Below are 21,781 nucleotides of genomic sequence, written 5' to 3'. Positions count from 1 at the left end.
CTTTGAGATACAAGCAAAAAAAAAAACAGGTCAATGTCAACAACATAAAAAGAAGAATACGGCACCTGGTATTCCAACGCCATCTCCCATCCAGGTACTAACTAGGCCCAACCCTTCTTAGCCTCAGAGAAGAGAAGAGATAGGGCTCTGCAGGGTGATGCTGCTGTAAGCGATCTCTTTGGGCACTCTCAACCCTCTTGACAAATGCCAAGATGGTCACCTTGGGAAACAAGCGAAAAAAAAAAACGAATCAACGCCAACAACATAAAAAGAAGCCTACAATAACTGGTATTCCCAGGTGGTCTCCCATCCAGGTACTAACCAGGCCCGACTCTTCTTAGCCTCCAAGATCAGACGAGATTGGGTGCTTTCAGAGTGATGTGGCCATAGGCAATCTCTTCAGGCACTCTCAACCCTCTTGACAAACACCAAGATGGTCACTTTGGGAAACAAGCGAAAAAAAAACAGGTCAACGCCAACAACATAAAAAGAAGTCTACGACACCTGGTATTCCCAGGCGGTCTCCCATCCAGGTACTAACAAGGCCCGACTCTTCTTAGCCTCCAACATCAAACGAGATAGGGTGCTTTCAGGGTGATGTGCCCGTAGGCAATCTCTTCAGGCACTTTCAACCCTCTTGACAAACGCCAAGATGGTCACCTTAGAGACAATACGGTCCGAGTCCTCAATTTAATCCATGCGGCGCATGTACAGGGAAGGCCCTTGCTTATGTTGTCAACGGACGCGGAGAAGGCCTTTGACAGGGTGGCCTGGCACTTTATGCAGGCCACCCTGGAACATATAGATCTTGGCCCCAACATGATGAGCTGGGTAATGTCGCTTTACTCCACGCCGTCGGCAGCGGTATGGGTGAACGAGTGGTGCTCGGACTCTTTCCCCATCACTAATGGGACGAGGCAGGGGTGCCCTCTGTCTCCCCTAATTTTTATTCTGACACTGGAACCACTTATGTGTCACGTTCGGAATGACCCGAATATTACTGGCATATCCAAACCCTCGGCACACCACAATATTGCGGCGTACGCTGACGATCTAATTTTTTCCATCTCCACACATTTTGCTTCCCAATATACTCGCATCTCTCCGGCGATACGGCAGCCTATCAAACTATAAAATCAATTGCGCCAAGTCGGCTGTATTGAATATATCGGTCCCGGATGGTGAGGCCAAGAGGCTCCGCTCCACTTTTCCATTCTACTGGGCTGAAAAATCTATATGTTACCTGGGCGTTGACATCGCAGCGGATTTGGCGCAATTGTACCCGCTTAATTTTGTCCCTCTCCTGAATAGACTGAAATCTGATTTGGGAAACTGGCATGCTTTAACACTGACCTGGATCGGGCGCTGTAATGCATTCAAAATGACGGCCCTCCCCCGGATCTTATACTTGTTCCAGACATTACAGATCCGGTTACCCCCAATTTTTTTCAGACAACTGCAGGTGCTGCTCCGGGACTTTATTTGGGCGTGCAAACCGCCCAGAGCCCGTTTGCAATTGCTTGCCAGACCAAAGGACAAGGGGGGTCTGGGTCTCCCAGATCTGAGACAATACTACAGAGCGACTCTGCTAGCGAGAGTCGTTGATTGGCATTGTAATGGCCCACACAAGCAGTGGGTGGAGATGGAGATTGAGGATGGATCCATTCCCCTATTGACCTCCCCGTGGCTCCTGTCCTCCCTACCAAAAGACCTCAGAGATCACCCCGTAGTGGGAGCTACGTTGGCTGTTGTGCGGAGGTTGTTCCGCTGCACACACATTGCTCCCCTGCCGTCACCAATGACTCCGGTTATAGGTAATCCAGACTTCCCACCGGGATTTACCAACAATATACTGCGACAGTTGACAGTGGTGGGGAAACAGCGTCTGGGAGAGGTGTGGCCCTCGGGAGGGCTCCCGACCACGCAAACTGTCGCCGAGCTTTCTGACCCTCCGCTTGACTTGTTTAGTGCTTATCAACTTCATCACTTTCTTCTGGCCATACAAAGGGCCCCCTACACTCCTAGAGACCTGACGCCCTATGAATCCATCTGTCACAAAAGGGAACCTGTGCGACACACCCTCTCCCTCCTGTACAACCTATTGAGTAGTCAGGAGGAGGAGTCGACCCCACCATTTATCCACAAATGGGAGAGGGACTTAGGCATCACATTTACCCCACAACAGATAGGGAAGATCCTGACCTTAGTACATAAAGCTTCCATCGCAAACCAATATCAAGAATCAGGATACAAGATAGTCTCACGCTGGTATAGAGTCCCATACCTTCTGAATAAAATGAATAGATCGATCCTGGATGTTTGTTGGAGGTGCAATTCAGATACGGGGACCATGGGACACATTTTCTGGGCATGCCCGGCCTTACGGAACTTTTAGGTGGAGGTGACCGGGACGATAAAAACTCTCACAAATGTAGATATCGCAGACAACCAAGCAGCGTGCCTTCTACACTTGACCGAGCAGCCTGTTCGAAAATACAAAAAAACAAAAAAACCCTCACGATGCAACTCCTGAATGCCTCCCGGGCCTGCATTCCCACACTGTGGAGGCAGCCTCAGCCCCCATCCAAGGTGCTGTGGTATTCCAAAGTCAATCATATTCTCCGGATGGAAGAATTGACCGCCACCCTTCACAACACTGAAGAGACATTTAGTGTTACATGGAGGCCCTGGAGGTATTTTACTGGTACTCAAGACTACATTCGGGAGGTGAGCAGCGCCCCTGTCCCAGAAAACGACTGAACATCTAACGTTTACCTACGTAGGCCATGTCTGCCCTGGGTGGCATTCCCCCCCCCCCTTTTTGTCTTTATTTTATTTTTTTTTCCCTGCCGCCATCCCCCCCCCTCCTCTCTCTCCGTCTTTGCACTCTCTTCTCCCCCCGTCCTCCCTTTTGCCTTGTCTCCTTACTAGCCTTCGGGACCCAGAAGAACCCCAGGGTTCTGGACACGACCGGCTCATATTTTACTCTGGTTCACAGAGGTCATGATAAGCTGGCTCGCTGTGGTCCCAGTTGTTCTCCATGATTAGATTTGTCCGAACGGAGCTGCACTAGTTATACTGTACTACATGTCGGAGGTGGGGTTTCTCTCTTTTCTGCATGAAGCTGTAGCACTCCCCTCTGAGAACCCAGAGTTATTTGGCTGCCTATTTTTTGTTACCATGTAATTATGACCCTGGGTCATGCTGTATGGTTGACTGTTATAATTTTGTTGTTCTACTTATACTTAATAAAAGAATAAAAAAAAAAAAAAATAAGTCAATGCCAACAACTTAAAAAAAAAGCCTATGGCATCGAGAAATCCCAGGCGTTCTCCCATCCAGGTCCCAACCCTGCTTAGCCTTTGAGATCAAATGAGATTTGGCTCTTTCAGGGTGATGCAGCCATAGTAGATTTTTTCAGGCACGCTCAACCCTCTTGACAAACGCCAAGATGGTCACCTTGGGAAACAAACAAAAAAAACAAGTCAACGCCAACAACATAAAAAGAAGCCTACAGCACCTAGTATTCAGAGGCGGTCTCCCATCCAGGTATTAACAAGGCGCGACCCTTTCTAGCCTCTGAGATCAGCGGAGATTGGGCCCTTTTTAGGGTGATATGCCCATAGGTAATCTCTTTGGGCACTCTCATCCCTCTTGAAAAATGCCAAGATAGTCAGCCTGGGAAACAAGCGAAAAAGATAGCAGGTCAACGCCAACAACATAAAAAGAAGAATACGGCACCTGGTATTCCAAGGCCGTCTCCCATTCAAGTACTAACTAGGCCCAACCCTTCTTAGCCTCTGAGATCAGAAGAGATAGGGTGCTTTCAGGTTGATGCGGCTGTAAGCGATCTCTTTAGGCACTCTCAACCCTCTTGACAAATGCCAAGATGATCACTTTGGGAAACAAGCGAAAAAAACAGGTCAACACCAACAACATAAAAAGAAGCCTACAGCACCTAGTATTCCCAGGCGGTCTCCCATCCAGGTATTAACAAGGCGCGACCCTTTCTAGCCTCTGAGATCAGCGGAGATTGGGCACTTTCAGGGTGATATGCCCATAGGTAATCTCTTTGGGCACTCTCATCCCTCTTGAAAAATGCCGAGATAGTCAGCCTGGGAAACAAGCGAAAAAAAGCAGGTCAATGCCAACAACATAAAAAGAAGAATACGGCACCTGGTATTCCAAGGCCGTCTCCCATTCAAGTACTAACTAGGCCCAACCCTTCTTAGCCTCTGAGATCAGAAGAGATAGGGTGCTTTCAGGGTGATGCGGCTGTAAGCGATCTCTTTAGGCACTCTCAACCCTCTTGACAAATGCCAAGATGATCACTTTGGGAAACAAGCGAAAAAAACAGGTCAACACCAACAACATAAAAAGAAGCCTGCGGCATCTGGAAAACCCAGGCGGTCTCCCATCCAGGTACAAACCAGGCCCAACCCTGCTTAGCCTCTGAGACCAAACAAGATTGGGCGCTTTCAGGGTGTTGTGCCCATAGGCAATTTCTTTGTGCACTCTCAACCCTCTTGACACATGCCAAGATGGTCACCTTGGGAAACAAGGGAAAAAAAACAGGTCAACGCCGACAACATAATGAGAAGCCTACGGCACCTGGTTTTCCCAGGCTGTCTCCCATCCAGGTACTAACCAGGCCCATCGCTGCTTAGCCTCCGAGATCAGATGAGATTGGGCTCTTTCAGGGTGATTTGGCCGTAGCCACTCTCTTTGGGCACTCTGAAGCCTCTTGACAAAGGCCAAGATGGTCACCTTGGGAAACAAGCTAAAAAAAACAGGTCAAAGCCAACAACATAAAAAGATGCCTACGGCATCCAGTATTCCCAGGCGATCTCCCAATCAAGACACTAACCAGACCAGATCCTTCTATGGCACCTGGTCTTCCCAGGCAGTCTCCCATCCAGGTATTAACCAGGCCTGACACTGCTTAGCCTCTGAAATCAGACGAGATCGGGTGCTTTCAGGTTGATGTGGCCGTAAGCGTTCTCTTCAAGAAACGCCCAACCCTCTTGACAAATGCCAAGATGGTCGCCTTGAGAAACAAGCGAAAAAAACAGGTCAAAGCCAACAACATAAAAAGAAGCCTATGGGCTTACAGCGGACCTTAAAAGATGGGACCCACTAGCTCTGTCATGGTTCGGACGCTGTAATGTGTTGAAGATGAACGCGATGCCACGACTTCTGTATCAACTACAAGCCTTACCTATCAAAATACCCCAGACTTTCTTTCATGCGATTCGCTCAATCTTTATCAAGTTCCTCTGGCGCGGCAAACATACGCGTATTGGTAGGGCAATGCTATTGCGACCGAAATTGCGGGGAGGTATTGGCTTCCCTGACCCTGCTCTATATTACACAGCGACGCACATGACACGGGTGGTTGACTGGTCCCGGCATGGGGAACTGAAGCTATGGGTCAAGCTAGAGCAGGAGATGGCGTGGGTTCCACTGGCTGGTCTGCCTTGGGCGGGGAGGCCATTGGAGCCCTGTGTGACTACTCACCCGTTAATTGGCCCCTCGCTCGCCGAGATGGATCGTTTTTTTCACCTTCCCCACCTGACTAACTTCCCTTCTCCTATGACCCCAATTATTGGACATCCTAGATTCCCTCCGGGCCTGTCTGACCAGGCCTTTACCAGGCAAGCCCCGAAAGGGCTTCTGAGAGCAGCCCTATTTCTTGGACCCGCGGGCTGGATTCCCACGGGGACCATACTGCTAGAGCAAGTACCTGTTGCATTGGATAGCTGGAGAGCGCCCAATCTCGTCTGATCTCGGAGGCTAAACAGTGTCGGGCCTGGTTAGTACCTGGATGGGAGACCGCCTGGGAATACCAGGTGCCATAGGCTTCTTTTTATGTTGTTGGCTTTGACCTGTTTTTTTCGCTTGTTTCTCAAGGCGACCATCTTGGCATTTGTCAAGAGGGTTGAGAGTGCCTAAAGAGATCGCTTACAGCCGCATCACCCTGAAAGCACCCTATCTCTTCTGATCTCTGAGGCTAAGAAGGGTTGGGCCTAGTTACTACTTGTATGGGAGACGGCCTTGGAATACCAGGTGCCGTATTCTTCTTTTCATGTTGTTGGCATTGACCGTTTTTTTTCCGCTTGTTTCCCAGGGTGACTATTGTGGCATTTTTCCAATGAGAGTGTCCAAAGAGATTGCCTATGGGCACATCACCCTGAAAGTGCCCAATCTCCTCTGATTTCAGAGGCTAGAAAGGGTCGCGCCTTGTTAATACCTGGATGGGAGACCGCCTGGGAATGCCAGATGCTGCAGGCTTCTTTTTATGTTGTTGGTGTTGACCTGTTTTTTTCGCTTGTTTCCCAAAGTAATCATCTTGGCATTTGTCAAGAGGGTTGAGAGTGCCTAAAGAGATCGCTTACAGCCGCATCACCCAGAAAGCACCCTATCTCTTCTGATCTCTGAGGCTAAGAAGGGTTGGGCCTAGTTACTACTTGTATGGGAGACGGCCTTGGAATACCAGGTGCCGTATTCTTCTTTTCATGTTGTTGGCGTTGACCGTTTTTTTTTCGCTTGTTTCCCAGGGTGACTATCTTGGCATTTTTCCAATGAGAGTGCCCAAAGAGATTGCCTATGGGCACATCACCCTGAAAGTGCCCAATCTCCTCTGATTTCAGAGGCTAGAAAGGGTCGCGCCTTGTTAATACCTGGATGGGAGACCGCCTGGGAATACTAGGTGCTGTAGGCTTCTCTTAATGTTGTTGGCGTTGACTTGTTATTTTTGTTTGTTTCCCAAGGTGACCATCTTGGCGTTTGTCAAGAGGGTTGAGCGTGCCTGAAAAAATCTACTATGGCAGCATCACCCTGAAAGAGCCCAATCTCATTTGATCTCAGAGGCTAAGCAGGGTTGGGACCTGGTTAGTACCTGGATGGGACACCGCCTGGGATTTCTCGATGCCATAGGCTTTTTTTTTAAGTTCTTTTTTTTTTTTGCTTGTTTCCCAAGGTGACCATCTTGGCGTTTGTCAAGAGGGTTGAAAGTGCCTGAAGAGATTGCCTACGGGCACATCACCCTGAAAGCACCCAATCTCGTTTGATGTTGTCGGCTAAGAAGAGTCTGGCCTTGTTAGTACCTGGATGGGAGACCGCCTGGGAATACCAGGTGTCGTAGGCTTCTTTTTATGTTATTGGCGTTGACCTGTTTTTTTTTCCGCTTGTTTCCCAAGGTGACCATCTTGGTGTTTGTCAAGAGGGTTGAGAGTGCCTGAAGAGATTGCCTATGGCCACATCACTCTGAAAGCACCCAATCTCGTCTGATCTTGGAGGCTAAGAAGAGTCAGGCCTGCTTAGTACCTGGATGGGAGACCACCTGGGAATACCAGTTATTGTAGGCTTCTTTTTATGTTGTTGGCGTTGATTCGTTTTTTTTTTTTCGCTTGTTTCCCAAGGTGACCATCTTGGCATTTGTCAAGAGGGTTGAGAGTGCCTAAAGAGATCGCTTACAGCAGCATCACCCTGAAAGAGCCCTATCTCTTCTCTTCTCTGAGGCTAAGAAGGGTTGGGCCTAGTTAGTACCTGGATGGGAGATGGCGTTGGAATACCAGGTGCCGTATTCTTCTTTTTATGTTGTTGACATTGACCTGTTTTTTTTCCGCTTGTTTCCCAAGGTGACTATTTTGGCATTTGTCAAGAGGGTTGAGAATGCCCAAAGAGATTGCCTATGGGCACATAAGCCTGAAAGCGCCTGATCTCCTCTGATCTCAGAAGCTAAACAGGGTTGGGCCTTGCTAGTATCTGGATTGGAGACCACCTGGGAATACTAGGTGCTGTAGGCTTCTTTTTATGTTGTTGGCCTTGACCTGTTTTTTTTCCCCAAGGTGACCATCTTGGTGTTTGTCAAGAGGGTTGAGAGTGCCCGAAGAGATCACCTACGGCCCCATCACCCTGAAAGCGCCCAATCTCATCTGATCTCGGAGGCTAAACAGTGTCGGGCCTGGTTAGTACGTGGATGGGAGACCGCCTGGGAATACCAGGTGCCATAGGCTTCTTTTTCTATTTTTATTTTTTTATTTTGTAGTATGCGACATACAATGCAAAGGCAACTTCAAAGAATGTGTGATACAAATAGTTACAAACAAACGATCATATTGCATGGATATCAGAGCCAATGGTAAGAAGTCCGAGGAGAATAGCACGTGTACAGCTTTGCGGTCATATCAAGATGAGATTAAAGCTCCATCTCGTTGGGATCCTCTACCACTTAAAATATTATTGATACTAGCCCTGCTACCCTCGAAGAGTTTCGATATCCATAGATAGGGGAAGAGTATTGTGTAGTAGTCAAATGAGGTCGGAACATACCATTTTCTTTTCCCTTTTTTGAGTTAAGAAGGGAAATAGTAGAACTGAAAGGAGGGAGAAGGGGAAAGAGAAGATGGGGGAAGGAAATGGCAGAAAAGGAAAAGAAGGGGTAAGGGGGTGTCGTGGGTAGAGTGGATAGGGTGGGGTCCCCTCCCAGGGAGCAAGAGACGCCCTCGGTTTACCAGCTCATCAGCTGTCCAACGCTTGGAACAGCGATCTCCAACGATCACCATGAGCTTACTATGTCTCGCGGAGGTATTCTTCCGAAAAGCACAACTGTTCCAGTAGAACCATCTGTTCCCCTGCTCCTCCGTTTTATCCCTCATTGTGGCAGTCAGGTCTTCCATTCGTTCAATATCATTTACCCTTGCGAACCACTGGGTCACCTTTGGAGCAGTTGCTGTTTCCACTGACTTGGAATGCAGGCCCTAGCTGCATTGAGGAGATGTTTAAGTAAGGACTTATGATAACGCTTTCTCGACATAGGAGTTAGATTGAGAAGAACTGCTGTGGGATCATTGGCTAAGGAAATGTCTGTGAACTTGTGGATGAGTCTCAGGACAGGCTGCCAGAATGTTTGTAATTTAGGGCATTCCCAGAAAATGTGGAGAATGGTGCCAGCCTGTTGCTCACAGCGCCAGCAGCGGTCAGATTGACCGGGGAATATTTTGGCCAACACCGCCAGTGTACGATACCAGCATGTGATCAGCTTATATGAGATCTCCTGATATTTACTGCAGAGTGACGACTTATGGGCGAAAAAGAGTATTCTGTCCTTCTGTGGTTTGGAGAATGTAGTTTGTAAGTCCCTTTTCCATTTAGCTAGGAAGGGCGGATCCGTGGAGGATTGTGCGTCTGTCAGGATTTGGTAGGACCTAGAGAGGGAACCACGAATTGGGCCATCATCCAGGCAAAGTTTCTCGAAGGGGTGGAATTGTCTAGAGAAGAACGAATGGTTAGGTAGTGATCCGAGGAAATGGATGAGCTGTCTAGCTCTCCAGCTATCCAATGCAACAGGTACTTGCTCTAGCAGTATGGTCCCCGTGGGAATCCAGCCCGTGGGTCCAAGAAATAGGGCTGCTCTCAGAAGCCCTTTCAGGGCTTGCCTGGTAATGGCCTGGTCAGACAGGCCCTGAGGGAATCTAGGATGTCCAATAATTGGGGTCATAGGAGAAGGGAAGTTAGTCAGGTGGGAAAGGTGAAAAAAACGATCCATCTCGGCGAGCGAGGGGCCAATTAACGGGTGAGTAGTCACACAGGACTCCAATGGCCTCCCCGCCCAAGGCAGACCAGCCAGTGGAACCCGCGCCATCTCCTGCTCTAGCTTGACCCATAGCGTCAGTTCCCCATGCCGGCACCAGTCAACCACCCGTGTCATGTGCGTCGCTGTGTAATATAGAGCAGGGTCCGGGAAGCCAATACCTCCCCGCAATTTCGGTCGCAATAGCATTGCCCTACCAATACGCGTATGTTTGCCACGCCAGAGGAACTTGATAAAGATTGAGCGAACCGCATGAAAGAAAGTCTGGGGTATTTTGATAGGTAAGGCTTGTAGTAGATACAGAAGTCGTGGCATCGCGTTCATCTTCAACACATTACAGCGTCCGAACCATGACAGAGCTAGTGGGTCCCATCTTTTAAGGTCCGCTGTAAGCCCATAGGCTTCTTTTTATGTTGTTGGCTTTGACCTGTTTTTTTCGTTTGTTTCTCAAGGTGACCATCTTGGCGTTTTTGAAGAGGGTTGGGCGTGTCTTGAAGAGAACGCTTACGGCCACATCACCCTGAAAGCACCCGATCTCGTCTGTTTTCAGAGGCTAAGCAGTGTCAGGCCTGGTTAGTACTTGGATGGGAGACTGCCTAGGAAGACCAGGTGCCATAGAAGGATCTGATCTGGTTAGTGTCTTGATTGGGAGATCGCCTGGGAATACTGGATGCCGTAGGCTTCTTTTTATGTTGTTGGCTTTGACCTGTTTTTTTTAGCTTGTTTCCCAAGGTGATCATCTTGGCCTTTGTCAAGAGGCTTCAGAGTGCCCAAAGAGAGTGCCTACAGCCAAATCACCCTGAAAGAGCCCAATCTCATCTGATCTCGGAGGCTAAGCAGCGATGGGCCTGGTTAGAACCTGGATGGGAGACAGCCTGGGAATACTAGGTGCCGTAGGCTTCTCATTATGTTATCGGCGTTGACCTGTTTTTTTTCCCTTGTTTCCCAAGGTGACCATCTTGGCATGTGTCAAGAGGGTTGAGAGTGCACAAAGAAATTGCCTACGGACACAACACCCTGAAAGCGCCCAATCTCGTCTGGTCTCAGAGGCTAAGCATGGTTGGGCCTGGTTTGTACCTGGATGGGAGACCGTCTGGGTTTTCCAGATGCCGCAGGCTTCTTTTTATGTTGTTGGTGTTGACCTGTTTTTTTCGCTTGTTTCCCAAAGTGATCATCTTGGCATTTGTCAAGAGGGTTGAAAGTGCCTAAAGAGATCGCTTACAGCCACATCACCCTGAAAACACCCTATCTCTTCTGATCTCAGAGGCTAAGAAGGGTTGGGCCTAGTTAGTACTTGAATGGGAGACAGCCTTGGAATACCAGGTGCCGTATTCTTCTTTTTATGTTGTTGGCGTTGACCTGTTTTTTTCCGCTTGTTTCCCAGGGTGACTATCTTTGCATTTTTCAAGAGGGAAGAGAGTGCCCAAAGAGATTGCCTATGGGCACATCACCCTGAAAGCGCCAAATCTCCGCTGATCTCAGTGGCTAGAAAGGGTCGTGCCTTGTTAATACCTGGATGGGAGACCGCCTGGGAATACTAGGTGCTGTAGGCTTCTTTTTATGTTGTTGGCGTTGACTTGTTTTTTTTGTTTGTTTCCCAAGGTGACCATCTTGGCGTTTGTCAAGAGGGTTGAGCGTGCCTGAAAAAATCTACTATGGCTGCATCACCCTGAAAGAGCCAAATCTCATTTGATCTCAGAGGCTAAGCAGGGTTGGGACCTGGTTAGTACCTGGATGGGAGACCGCCTGGGATTTCTCGATGCCATTGGCTTTTATTTTAAGTTGTTGGCATTGACTTATTTTTATTTATTTTTTTTAATTCTTTTATTAAGTATAAGTAGAACAACATAAATATAACAGTCAACCATACAGCATGACCCAGGGTCACAATTACACGGTAACAAAAAATAGGCAGCCAAATAACTCTGAGTTCTCAGAGGGGAGTCCTACAGTTTCATGCAGAAAAGAGAGAAACCCCACCTCCGACATGTAGTACAGTATAACTAGTGCAGCTCCGTTCGGACAAATGTAATCATGGAGAACAACTGGGACCACAGCGAGCCAGCTTATCATGACCTATGTGAACCAGAGTAAAATATGAGCCGGTCGTGTCCAGAACTCTGGGGTTCTTCTGGGTCCCAAAGGCTAGTAAGGAGACAAGGCATAGTCAAAAGGGAGGACGGGGGGAGAAGAGAGTGCAAAGACGGAGAGAGAGGAGGGGGGGATGGCGGCGGGGAAAAAAATAAAAATAAAGACAAAAAGGGAGGGGGGGGGAATGCCACCCAGGGCAGACATGGCCTACGTAGGTAAGCGTTAGATGTTCAGTCGTTTTCTGGGACAGGGGCACTGCTCACCACCCGAATGTAGTCTCGAGTACCAGTAAAATACCTCCAGGGCCTCCATGTAACACTAAATGCCTCTTCAGTGTTGTGAAGGGTGGCGGTCAATTTCATCCGGAGAATATGATTGACTTTGGAATACCACAGCACCTTGGATGGGGGCTGAGGCTGCATCCACAGTGTGGGAATGCAGGCCCGGGCGGCATTCAGGAGTTGCATCGTGAGGGTTTTTTTGTATTTTCGAACAGGCTGTTCGGTCAAGTGTAGAAGGCACGCTGCTGGGTTGTCTGCGATATCTACATTTGTGAGAGTTTTTATCATCCCGGTCACCTCCACCCAAAGGTTCCTCAAGGCCGGGCATGCCCAGAAAATGTGTCCCATGGTCCCCGTATCTGAATTGCACCTCCAACAAACATCTGGGATCGATCTATTCATTTTATTCGGAAGGTATGGGACTCTATACCAGTGTGAGACTATCTTGTATCCTGATTCTTGATATTGGTTTGCGATGGAAGCTTTATGTACTAAGGTCAGGATCTTCCCTATCTGTTGTGGGGTAAATGTGATGCCTAAGTCCCCCTCCCATTTGTGGATAAATGGTGGGGTCGACTCCTCCTCCTGACTACTCAATAGGTTGTACAGGAGGGAGAGGGTGTGTCGCACAGGTTCCCTTTTGTGACAGATGGATTCATAGGGCGTCAGGTCTCTAGGAGTGTAGGGGGCCCTTTGTATGGCCAGAAGAAAGTGACAGTTTCCCCACCACTGTCAACTGTCGCAGTTTCTTGTTGGTAAATCCCGGTGGGAAGTCTGGATTACCTATAACCGGAGTCATTGGTGATGGCAGGGGAGCAATGTGTGTGCAGCGGAACAACCTCCGCACAACAGCCAACGTAGCTCCCAGTACGGGGTGATCTCTGAGGTCTTTTGGTAGGGAGGACAGGAAACACGGGGAGGTCAATAGGGGAATGGATCCATCCTCAATCTCCATCTCCACCCACTGCTTGTGTGGGCCATTACAATGCCAATCAACGACTCTCGCTAGCAGAGTCGCTCTGTAGTATTGTCTCAGATCTGGGAGACCCAGACCCCCTTTGTCCTTTGGTCTGGCAAGCAATTGCAAACGGGCTCTGGGCAGTTTGCGCGCCCAAATAAAGTCCCAGAGCAGCACCTGCAGTTGTCTGAAAAAAATTGGGGGTAACCGGATTGGTAATGTCTGGAACAAGTATAAGATCCGCGGGAGGGCTGTCATTTTGAATGCATTACAGTGCCCGAACCGGGTCAGTGTTAAAGCATGCCAGTTTCCCAAATCAGATTTCAGTCTATTCAGGAGAGGGACAAAATTAAGCGGGTACAATTGCGCCAAATCCGCTGCGATGTCAACGCCCACGTAACGTATAGATTTTTCAGCTCAGTAGAACCGATATATTCAATACAGCCGACTTGGCGCAATTGATTTTATAGTTTGATAGGCTGCCGTATCGCCGGAGAGCCGCGAGTATATTGGGAAGGGAAATGTGTGGATTGGAGACGAAAAAAATTAGATCGTCAGCGTACGCCGCAATTTTGTGGTGTGCCGAGGGTTTGGATATGCCAGTAATATTCGGGTCATTCCGAACGTGACACATAAGTGGTTCCAGTCACCCGTACCGCTGCCGACGGCGTGGAGTAAAGCGACATTACCCAGCTCATCATGTTGGGGCCAAGACCTATATGTTCCAGGGTGGCCTGCAAAAAGTGCCAGGCCACCCTGTTAAAGGCCTTCTCCGCATCCGTTGACAACATAAGCAAGGGCCTTCCCTGTACATGCGCTGCATGGATTAAACGGAGGACTCGAGCCGTATTGTCTCTAGCTTCCGACTTATTTTTTATTTTTTTGCTTGTTTCCCAAGGTGACCATCTTTGCCTTTGTCAAGAGGGTTGAAAGTGCCTGAAGAGATTGACTACGGGCACATCAGCCTGAAAGCACCCAATCTCGTTTGATGTTGGAGGCTAAGAAGAGTCAGGCCTTGTTAGTACCTGGATGGGAGACCGCCTGGGAATACCAGGTGTTGTAGACTTCTTTTTAGATTGTTGGCGTTGAGCTGCTTTTTTTCTCGCTTGTTTCCCAAAGTGACCATCTTGGTGTTTGTCAAGAGGGTTGAGAGTGCCTGAAGAGATTGCCTATGGCCACATCACTCTGAAAGCACCCAATCTCGTCTGATCTTGGAGGCTAAGAAGAGTCGGGCCTGGTTAGCACCTGGTTAGCACCTGGATGGGAGACCACCTGAGAATACCAGTTATTGTAGGCTTCTTTTTATGTTGTTGGCATTGATTCATTTTTTTTTTCGCTTGTTTCCCAAGGTGACCATCTTGGCATTTGTCAAGAGGGTTGAGAGTGCCCAAAGAGATCGCTTACAGCAGGATCACCCTGAAAGAGCCCTATCTCTTCTCTTCTCTGAGGCTAAGAAGGGTTGGGCCTAGTTAGTACCTGGATGGGAGATGGCGTTGGAATACCAGGTGCCGTATTCTTCTTTTTATGTTGTTGACATTGACCTGTTTTTTTTTCGCTTGTATCTCAAGGTGACTATCTTGGCATTTGTCAAGAGGGTTGAGAGTGCCCAAAGAGATTGCCTATGGGCACATAACCCTGAAAGCGCCCGATCTTCTCTGATCTCAGAGGCTAAACAGGGTTGGGCCTTGCTAGTACCTGGATTGGAGACCACCTGGGAATACTAGGTGCTGTAGGCTTCTTTTTATGTTGTTGGCCTTGATCTGTTTTTTTTTTTCACTTTTTTCCCAAGGTGACCATCTTTGCGTTTGTCAAGAGGGTTGAGAGTGCCGGAAGAGATCACCTACGGCCCCATCACCCTGAAAGCGCCCAATCTCGTCTGATCTCGGAGGCTAAACAGTGTTGGGCCTGGTTAGTACCTGGATGGGAGACCGCCTGGGAATACCAGGTGCCATAGGCTTCTTTTTATGTTGTTGGCTTTGACCTGTTTTTTTGCTTGTTTCTCAAGGCGACCATCTTGGCGTTTGTCAAGAGGGTTGGGCGTGTTCTTTTGGGGGCGTGGCCTGACACAAATGGCGACAGATGTTAGATTGTAAGCTCCTGATACCTGCGGAGCCATCCACGCGATCCGGTGCCCAATCCCTGCTCAAGCCACCTCGGCCGGCTAGTTGGAGCCCGCAGCGGTGTCCCAGGCCTATATTGCAGCGCTCGGCGGCCCGCTGACTCCGCGGATCCGCCGCATTGCCGTCCGCCGGCCGCCGCCATCTTTCTGCCCCGAGGCCTCCCGGAAAAGCCTTGGCCCTGCTGCCTGCAGAGGTGAGAGACCTCCATCGGTCCCCCCACGTTGTCCACCCTCCTGCCAGGATCCCTCCGGTGGCGTTCCCTGGACTCTGGGGCGCTCGGGGAGGCCGCGGCCGGTTCCGGCCCAGTGAGGCCTACTAAGGCCTACGGATCCCCGGTGTTTCCTGCGGCCCCCACCCGGGATCGTGCTCCGCGGCCGTTCCGGCCTACCACCACGGCCGAGGGTCCTGCAGTTCTACCGGACAGGTGGACTAGAGATGGCTGAGTAGGGGGCACTTTCTTTTTGGAGCGCCCGGTCGCCTCTCGACCACCCCGACCATTTCAGTGCCTTACAGAGCACTATGCACTTCGCTAAGAAGAAGGGAGCCAAGCGGAACAACAAACTGTTCAAATCGGCGCCTCAAACCCCGACCTCCGGAGAGCTTAGCCGGTTATTTCACCGCCAGCAATTTCTATCCCCGGAGGCCAAGATGGCGGCGACTCGCACGGAGGAGGAGAGCGTGTCCCCAGGTCCAGCACCACTCTCGCATACAGAGCATACACCAGCAGATGGCTATCGGGAATTTCCGCCGGACCTCCACCCCATGGACGACGAACTGAGGCGGGCTGCCGTGCCGACAGGCAGAGTGGACGCTGAACTGCGTATGCTGCTCCAAGCGTTGCCGACGAAGGCGGACATAACCGCTCTGATAGGGACTGTGGAGGCGGCTCACCGCAAAGAGATGGCGGCAGTTAAGGCAGACGTATCGGCGCTTAATTCTAGGGTGGAGGCGGGGGAGACCTCTCTGGCTGCTTTTGAACAACGTGTAGCGGCGGTGGATAGACTCCAGGAGGCACACGCAGAGACTCTGGTGGCACAACAACTCCACTTGGAGGAAATGGAGGATAGGAGTCGCAGGAACAACCTGCGACTCCGGGGCTTACCTGAGGCTACAGGCCCTGAAGACTTGCAGGATACCGCTCTTGCTATCTTCCGCGCTATAGAAGGCATCGATCTCCCGGACCGGGTGGAGATCGACCGGATACACAGAGCGCTAGGCCCTAAACCTACGGACCCCCTGCGGCCCCGAGATGTTATCTGCAGGATCCACCACTATCCTCATAAGGAACAGATCCTACGCAAAGCCTGGAACGCCGGGGACCTGGAATTTGATGGGGCCGACCATTAAGATCCTCCCGGACCTTTCCCGCCCCACCCTGCAAAGACGAGCCATGCTGCGGCCGCTGCTTGACCTTGCTCGCAGAAGAAATATAACTTACCGCTGGGGATATCCGCTTTCAGTGACATTTAAGAAAGATCAGAGATCGTTTACTTTGCGGAAACCTGAATCCCTGCCTGCCCTCTTTACCTTTCTTGGTTCAGAGCCGGTGAGGATGCCTGACTGGCTGGCTTTCCTCCCACGACCGCAAGGACAACCGAGTATGTCTGGACAAGGAGCTGCAGTGCCTCCCGGATTACAAAGAGGTCGTCGCCGACCTAGAGCGGTCTCTCAGGAGGATGTCCGTGAATCTTGATCTGGCTCCCGGGTGCTACCGCCCAACCTCGTTTGACCGTAATCGGATGATCCCAACCCCAGGTTCGGAACTCACCTGCTCAGTTAAGTTTTTGTTTCTTATCTTTGCCCCTACATTTCCAGTTACCTTTGCACCTTGACTGCCACCTGGCTCCCTCATGGTCCCCTGGCACCACCCCCCCCCCCCTTTTTTTTTTTTTTTTTCTCTTTTTGGTGGGCTACCCGCCCCGAGGTGTTGAATGATCCTACCTGCATTTTATCAGCCCCCCCCCCTCCGGGGAACTGTGAGGAGCTACGCCCCCACCCCTCGGTTGACGTATTTGTCTTGCTGACTCTGCCCTGCCTGTCTGCCGTGGGACATCCCTTCTCAGTTACGGCAGGAACATTCCACGCTCCAGCGCCTAACCGGGGAGGACACCCTTTGCCACCGTTGGATGGGTGGGGATGGCTGCCGTGAAATCCCCCCATTGGCAACGGCCCTGAGAGTTGCAGTCATGTGAACCCCTCGGCTGGACATACGGACGGGTAGCCTGGACGGATGAGGAATGGGTTTGACATGTCTGCGCGCATGGAGCCCTGATGCCATGGGGGTTCTGGGGGCATGGGCATCCACTGGATTACGGACGCATTGAAAGACTCTGTCGCAGGTGTGTGTTTAGTTGGGGGCTCTGGTCGGGCTACCAGGCCGTTGGGCACCATTTGGCTGGCTACTTGTCCTGTATTAGGAGCCGATCTGGCTAACGATCGGCAGGCTCTCAGGGTATATCTGGGGAGGGTTGACAGTCTCCTACATGGCCTGGTAGATACAGGATTAACAGCCCTCTTGCTGCGGCAATTCCTACGTTTGGAGCCAGGTGTCTACCGAAAAGCAGGTACGAGGGGGACGTATACCGTGGGGAATGGGAACACCTGTTTCGTTCACTTTTTTCCGTTTTTATGCATTTGTTGTCTCCTTTTTTCTGGGTTGGGGGTTATCCCTGTTGCAATATTTTTGGAGTGATACATGTTTTTTCATTTTTATGATGTGTCGGGTGGGGAGGTGTGGCTGGGCGCTCTCTTTTTGAGCCCTGTCCTACCTCTCCCCCAAATAGGTTGGTATATGTCGCTGGGTTCTGCCACACGGCTACCAAGCGCCATATGCAAATATTATACTGTGTAAGGGACAAGGTGTTAGACTTTGTCCCATTTTCCTGACTCTTTTTCTCTTTCTTCTTTTAACGTTTTTTCCTTTTCTTTCTGGTATCTGTTTTAACCTTCTGTTTCCTTCCCCTCTCTTCCCTTGCCCTTTCCTTCCCGGCCTCTGGTGACAGCGCCCCAATCAGACATGGAGGAATACGTTGCGACCTCTCACATGCCCTCTCTCTCGCCTGACACGCAGAGGATCTTAGACTCTCCCATAACTTTACCAGAACTCCAAACGGCCATGAAGTCCCTTAAGCCCGGGAAAGCGCCGGGTCCTGACGGCTATACCTTACAATACTACAGAACCCTATTCCCAGTATTAGGCCCCCAACTACTCACGGTCTTTAATGCCATGGGGTCGGGAGAAACGTTCGCCTCCGCTACCCTGGGTGCCCATATCTCCGTGATCCCTAAGGAGGGGAAGGACCCGGCGTCCTGTGGCAGTTATAGACCTATCTCGCTGCTGAACGTAGATCTCAAACTATTCACCAAAATACTGGCTACTCGGCTGGCATCGCATCTCCAGCAACTTATCCATCTGGATCAGGTGGGTTTTGTCCCGTCGAGGGAAGCTAGGGATAGTACCACCAAAGTGCTTAATTTGTTACATATTGTGAAATCAAAGAAGACCCCGTGTCTATTTTTAAACACTGATGCCGAAAAGGCGTTCGACCGGGTTAACTGGTCGTTTATGTTTACAGTACTACGACATATCGGACTGGGGGAGGTGATGCTGAGCCGCATAGCTAGTATATATAGTAGTCCTACAGCCCAGGTGAAGGCCAACGGTATACTATCAGAACCTTTTAAGATCACCAATGGGACGAGACAGGGTTGCCCATTGTCCCCCCTCCTTTTCGCTCTGTCCTTGGAACCGTTTTTAGCCAAGATCAGAATGAACCCCGATATACAAGGGGTGGCAATTGGCCGACTGCACTGTAAGCTGTCAGCCTATGCGGATGATATGCTCTTCTCCATCACTAACCCAATAATTTCCCTTCTGAACCTCCTTAGTTCATTCGAGACTTACGGGAAACTCTCTAACCTTCGAATTAACTTTATTAAATCTGAGGCAATGGGGATATCTATTCCGGCACGTACTCTCTCGATGTTACAATCCACCTTCCGATTTAGATGGACGTCCTCTGCCTTCACTTACCTGGGCACGAAAATCCCAACTGACCTGTCTCGCATCTATGACTATAACTTTCCCCCTTTGTTGATACAGATTAGGGCACTGCTAGACACATGGCATAAGAAAAAAATGAGTGTGCTGCCCAAATTGTTATACCTCTTTCAGGCTCTCCCGATCAGAATACCTCCCACATATTTTAAACAGGTGCAGACCCTGTTTGTCCAATTTGTCTGGGCATACAAGAAACCGTGCATACCACGTGCCCAACTTTCTGCGCCCAAACGATATGGGGGACTGGCACTCCCCGATATTAGGAGATACTACCAAGCAATACACTTAGGCAGAATCGTGGACTGGGGGAGACATCAAGAATTGAAATTATGGGTACAGATAGAACAACGGCAGGTAAACATTCCCCTGCATTCTGCGCTATGGTGTGGTGGCTCCCTCCCCCCTGAGATAAAATCGCATCCCTTGATAGGGAACACTCTGACGCAATGTCTTCAGGCGACACTCCAAAACTCCCTGACTACCAAAACCTCTCCCTTGACCCCGATTCTAGGTAACCACCGGTTCCCCCCCGGGAACTCACCTACACGCTTTCAGGCGCTGAGGGAGTCAGATTGTGTAACGGCTGCACGATTTGTGCGGCGAGATAGGTGGCCCTTGTTAACGGAGCTAACCGACCCAGCGGGCTCCTTCCAGCTCTCCTTCTGGGACGCAGTACAGATACACCATTTTCTTCAAAGCATCCCAAATCCCCAGTCTTATACACGACCGCTGACCCCATACGAGGAATTCCTCACAGGCACGGAACCAGTTTCTCGAGTCCTCTCTAAAATGTACTCGACACTGAATACACCAGCCCACCCGCCGAGCCTGGCGTGCTTGGACAAGTGGGAGGCGGAGCTTCAATGCACCTTTACTGCAGTCCAGAAACAGAATATAATTGACCATTCTCTTAAAACGTCACTGTGCACTAAAATACAAGAGACCAATTATAAAATCATGACCCGGTGGTATCTTACACCTAGTCGCCTACATGCCATTTTCCCAGACACGTCAGCAAGTTGCTGGCGATGTCATGAAGAGAGGGGGTCCATGTTACACATGTTTTGGTCCTGCCCTAAGTTGACGCCTTTCTGGACTGCAGTGCGAACGGTGTCTCAAAATTTTATGGACCTGCTGATTCCCAACGACCCGGCGTTCTTTCTACTCCATGTGTCCACCCTGCCCCCCCGAAGATACAAGAGATCTATACTGCGACACTTGACTAACGCTGCCAAATCCTGTATCCCCCTACTTTGGAAACAAGACTGTCCTCCGACCGTAGCAATGTGGTTGAGGAGGGTAGAAGACATGAATAAAATGGAGGACTTGGTGTTGACAGCGCAACACAGACAGGACACCTACAGGAAAACCTGGTCTCTCTGGAATATGTTCATACTTTCAGATGAAGGAAAGTCGCTGCTTGCGACTTGAGCTGTTGTGATTACATGGACACTAGGCAGTACACGGAGGTTCCAACCCCATGGACAGGTATCTCAGTCGCACGCCTCCCATTGTCCCTCCATGCCCCCCTTCTCTCCGATCCTCCCCCCTCTCCCCTGTAACTTACCTTTCTTTCTTCTCTCATTCTTTTCTGGTAGCGATATGTCGGCCTATATTGTTTAGATTTTGGCTATACCAACAAACTGGACCTCGGGGACATATGGACCCTGGTTATATTCTCTTTCTTGTGCTGTTGGAATATGCACTGTATTTTATATCTTGTCAAGATGAGTGACTTGGAGGCTGCGACCTCCATTTTTTTGCTACCGCTGTATGTTAAACGGGCCCTTGTCCCATTGTTGAAAACTAATAAAATATATATTTGAAAAAAAAAAGAGGGTTGGGCGTGTCTTGAAGAGAACGCTTACGGCCACATCACCCTGAAAGCACCCGATCTCCTCTGATTTCAGAGGCTAAGCAGCGTCAGGCCTGGTTAGTACCTGGATGGGAGACTGCCTGGGAAGACCAGCTGCCATAGAAGGATCTGGCCTGGTTAGTGTCATGATTGGGAGATCGCCTGGGAATACCGGGTGCCGTAGGCTTCTTTTTATGTTGTTGGCTTTGACCTGTTTTTTTTAGCTTGTTTCCCAAGGTGACCATCTCTGCCTTTGTCAAGAGGCTTCAGAGTGCCCAAAGAGAGTGCCTACAGCCAAATCAACCTGAAAGAGCCCAATCTTATCTGATCTTGGAGGCTAAGCAGCGATGGGCCTGGTCAGTACCTGGATGGGAGACAGCCTGGGAATACCAGGTGCCGTAGACTTCTCATTATGTTGTCGGCGTTGACCTGTTTTTTTTTCCTTGTTTCCCAAGGTGACCATCTTGGCATTTATCAAGAGGGTTGAGAGTGCACAAAGAAATTGCCTACGGGCACAACACCCTGAAAGTTCCCAATCTCGTCTGGTCTCAGAGGCTAAGCAGGGTTGGGCCTGGTTTGTACCTGGATGGGAGACCACCTGGGTTTTCCAGATGCCGCAGGCTTCTTTTTATGTTGTTGGTGTTGACCTGTTTTTTTCGCTTGTTTCCCAAAGTGATCATCTTGGCATTTGTCAAGAGGGTTGAGAGTGCCTAAAGAGATCGCTTACAGCCGCATCACCCTGAAAGCACCCTATCTCTTCTGATCTCTGAGGCTAAGAAGGGTTGGGCCTAGTTAGTACTTGTATGGGAGACGGCCTTGGA

General features: G+C 49.9%; 10 pseudogenes; 7 read left to right on the top strand and 3 right to left on the bottom strand.

The window, feature by feature from the left end:
• Nucleotides 1-273: 273 nt before the first annotated feature.
• Nucleotides 274-392, bottom strand: LOC143946070 (5S ribosomal RNA; annotated as a pseudogene).
• A 100-nt stretch (nt 393-492) lies between these two features.
• On the bottom strand, nt 493-611 carry LOC143949841 (5S ribosomal RNA; annotated as a pseudogene).
• Nucleotides 612-4,599: 3,988 nt separating this feature from the next.
• On the bottom strand, nt 4,600-4,718 carry LOC143948087 (5S ribosomal RNA; annotated as a pseudogene).
• Nucleotides 4,719-7,248: 2,530 nt separating this feature from the next.
• Nucleotides 7,249-7,367, top strand: LOC143948434 (5S ribosomal RNA; annotated as a pseudogene).
• A 322-nt stretch (nt 7,368-7,689) lies between these two features.
• Nucleotides 7,690-7,808, top strand: LOC143949501 (5S ribosomal RNA; annotated as a pseudogene).
• Nucleotides 7,809-7,899: 91 nt separating this feature from the next.
• LOC143947807 (5S ribosomal RNA) lies at nt 7,900-8,018 on the top strand (annotated as a pseudogene).
• Nucleotides 8,019-10,376: 2,358 nt separating this feature from the next.
• Nucleotides 10,377-10,495, top strand: LOC143949998 (5S ribosomal RNA; annotated as a pseudogene).
• Nucleotides 10,496-14,542: 4,047 nt separating this feature from the next.
• LOC143950063 (5S ribosomal RNA) lies at nt 14,543-14,661 on the top strand (annotated as a pseudogene).
• Nucleotides 14,662-14,763: 102 nt separating this feature from the next.
• Nucleotides 14,764-14,882, top strand: LOC143946869 (5S ribosomal RNA; annotated as a pseudogene).
• Nucleotides 14,883-21,246: 6,364 nt separating this feature from the next.
• On the top strand, nt 21,247-21,365 carry LOC143950047 (5S ribosomal RNA; annotated as a pseudogene).
• The last annotated feature ends 416 nt before the right edge of the window (nt 21,366-21,781 follow it).

This window comes from Lithobates pipiens, unplaced genomic scaffold (genome assembly GCF_037356315.1).
Source record: "Lithobates pipiens isolate NorthernLeopardFrog02 unplaced genomic scaffold, aLitPip1_a1.2 Scaffold_30, whole genome shotgun sequence".
In the NCBI taxonomy this organism is placed as follows: Eukaryota; Metazoa; Chordata; class Amphibia; order Anura; family Ranidae; genus Lithobates; species Lithobates pipiens.
The sequence above is the reverse complement of the archived record's forward strand: the minus strand, read 5'-3'. Positions and strand labels throughout refer to the sequence as shown.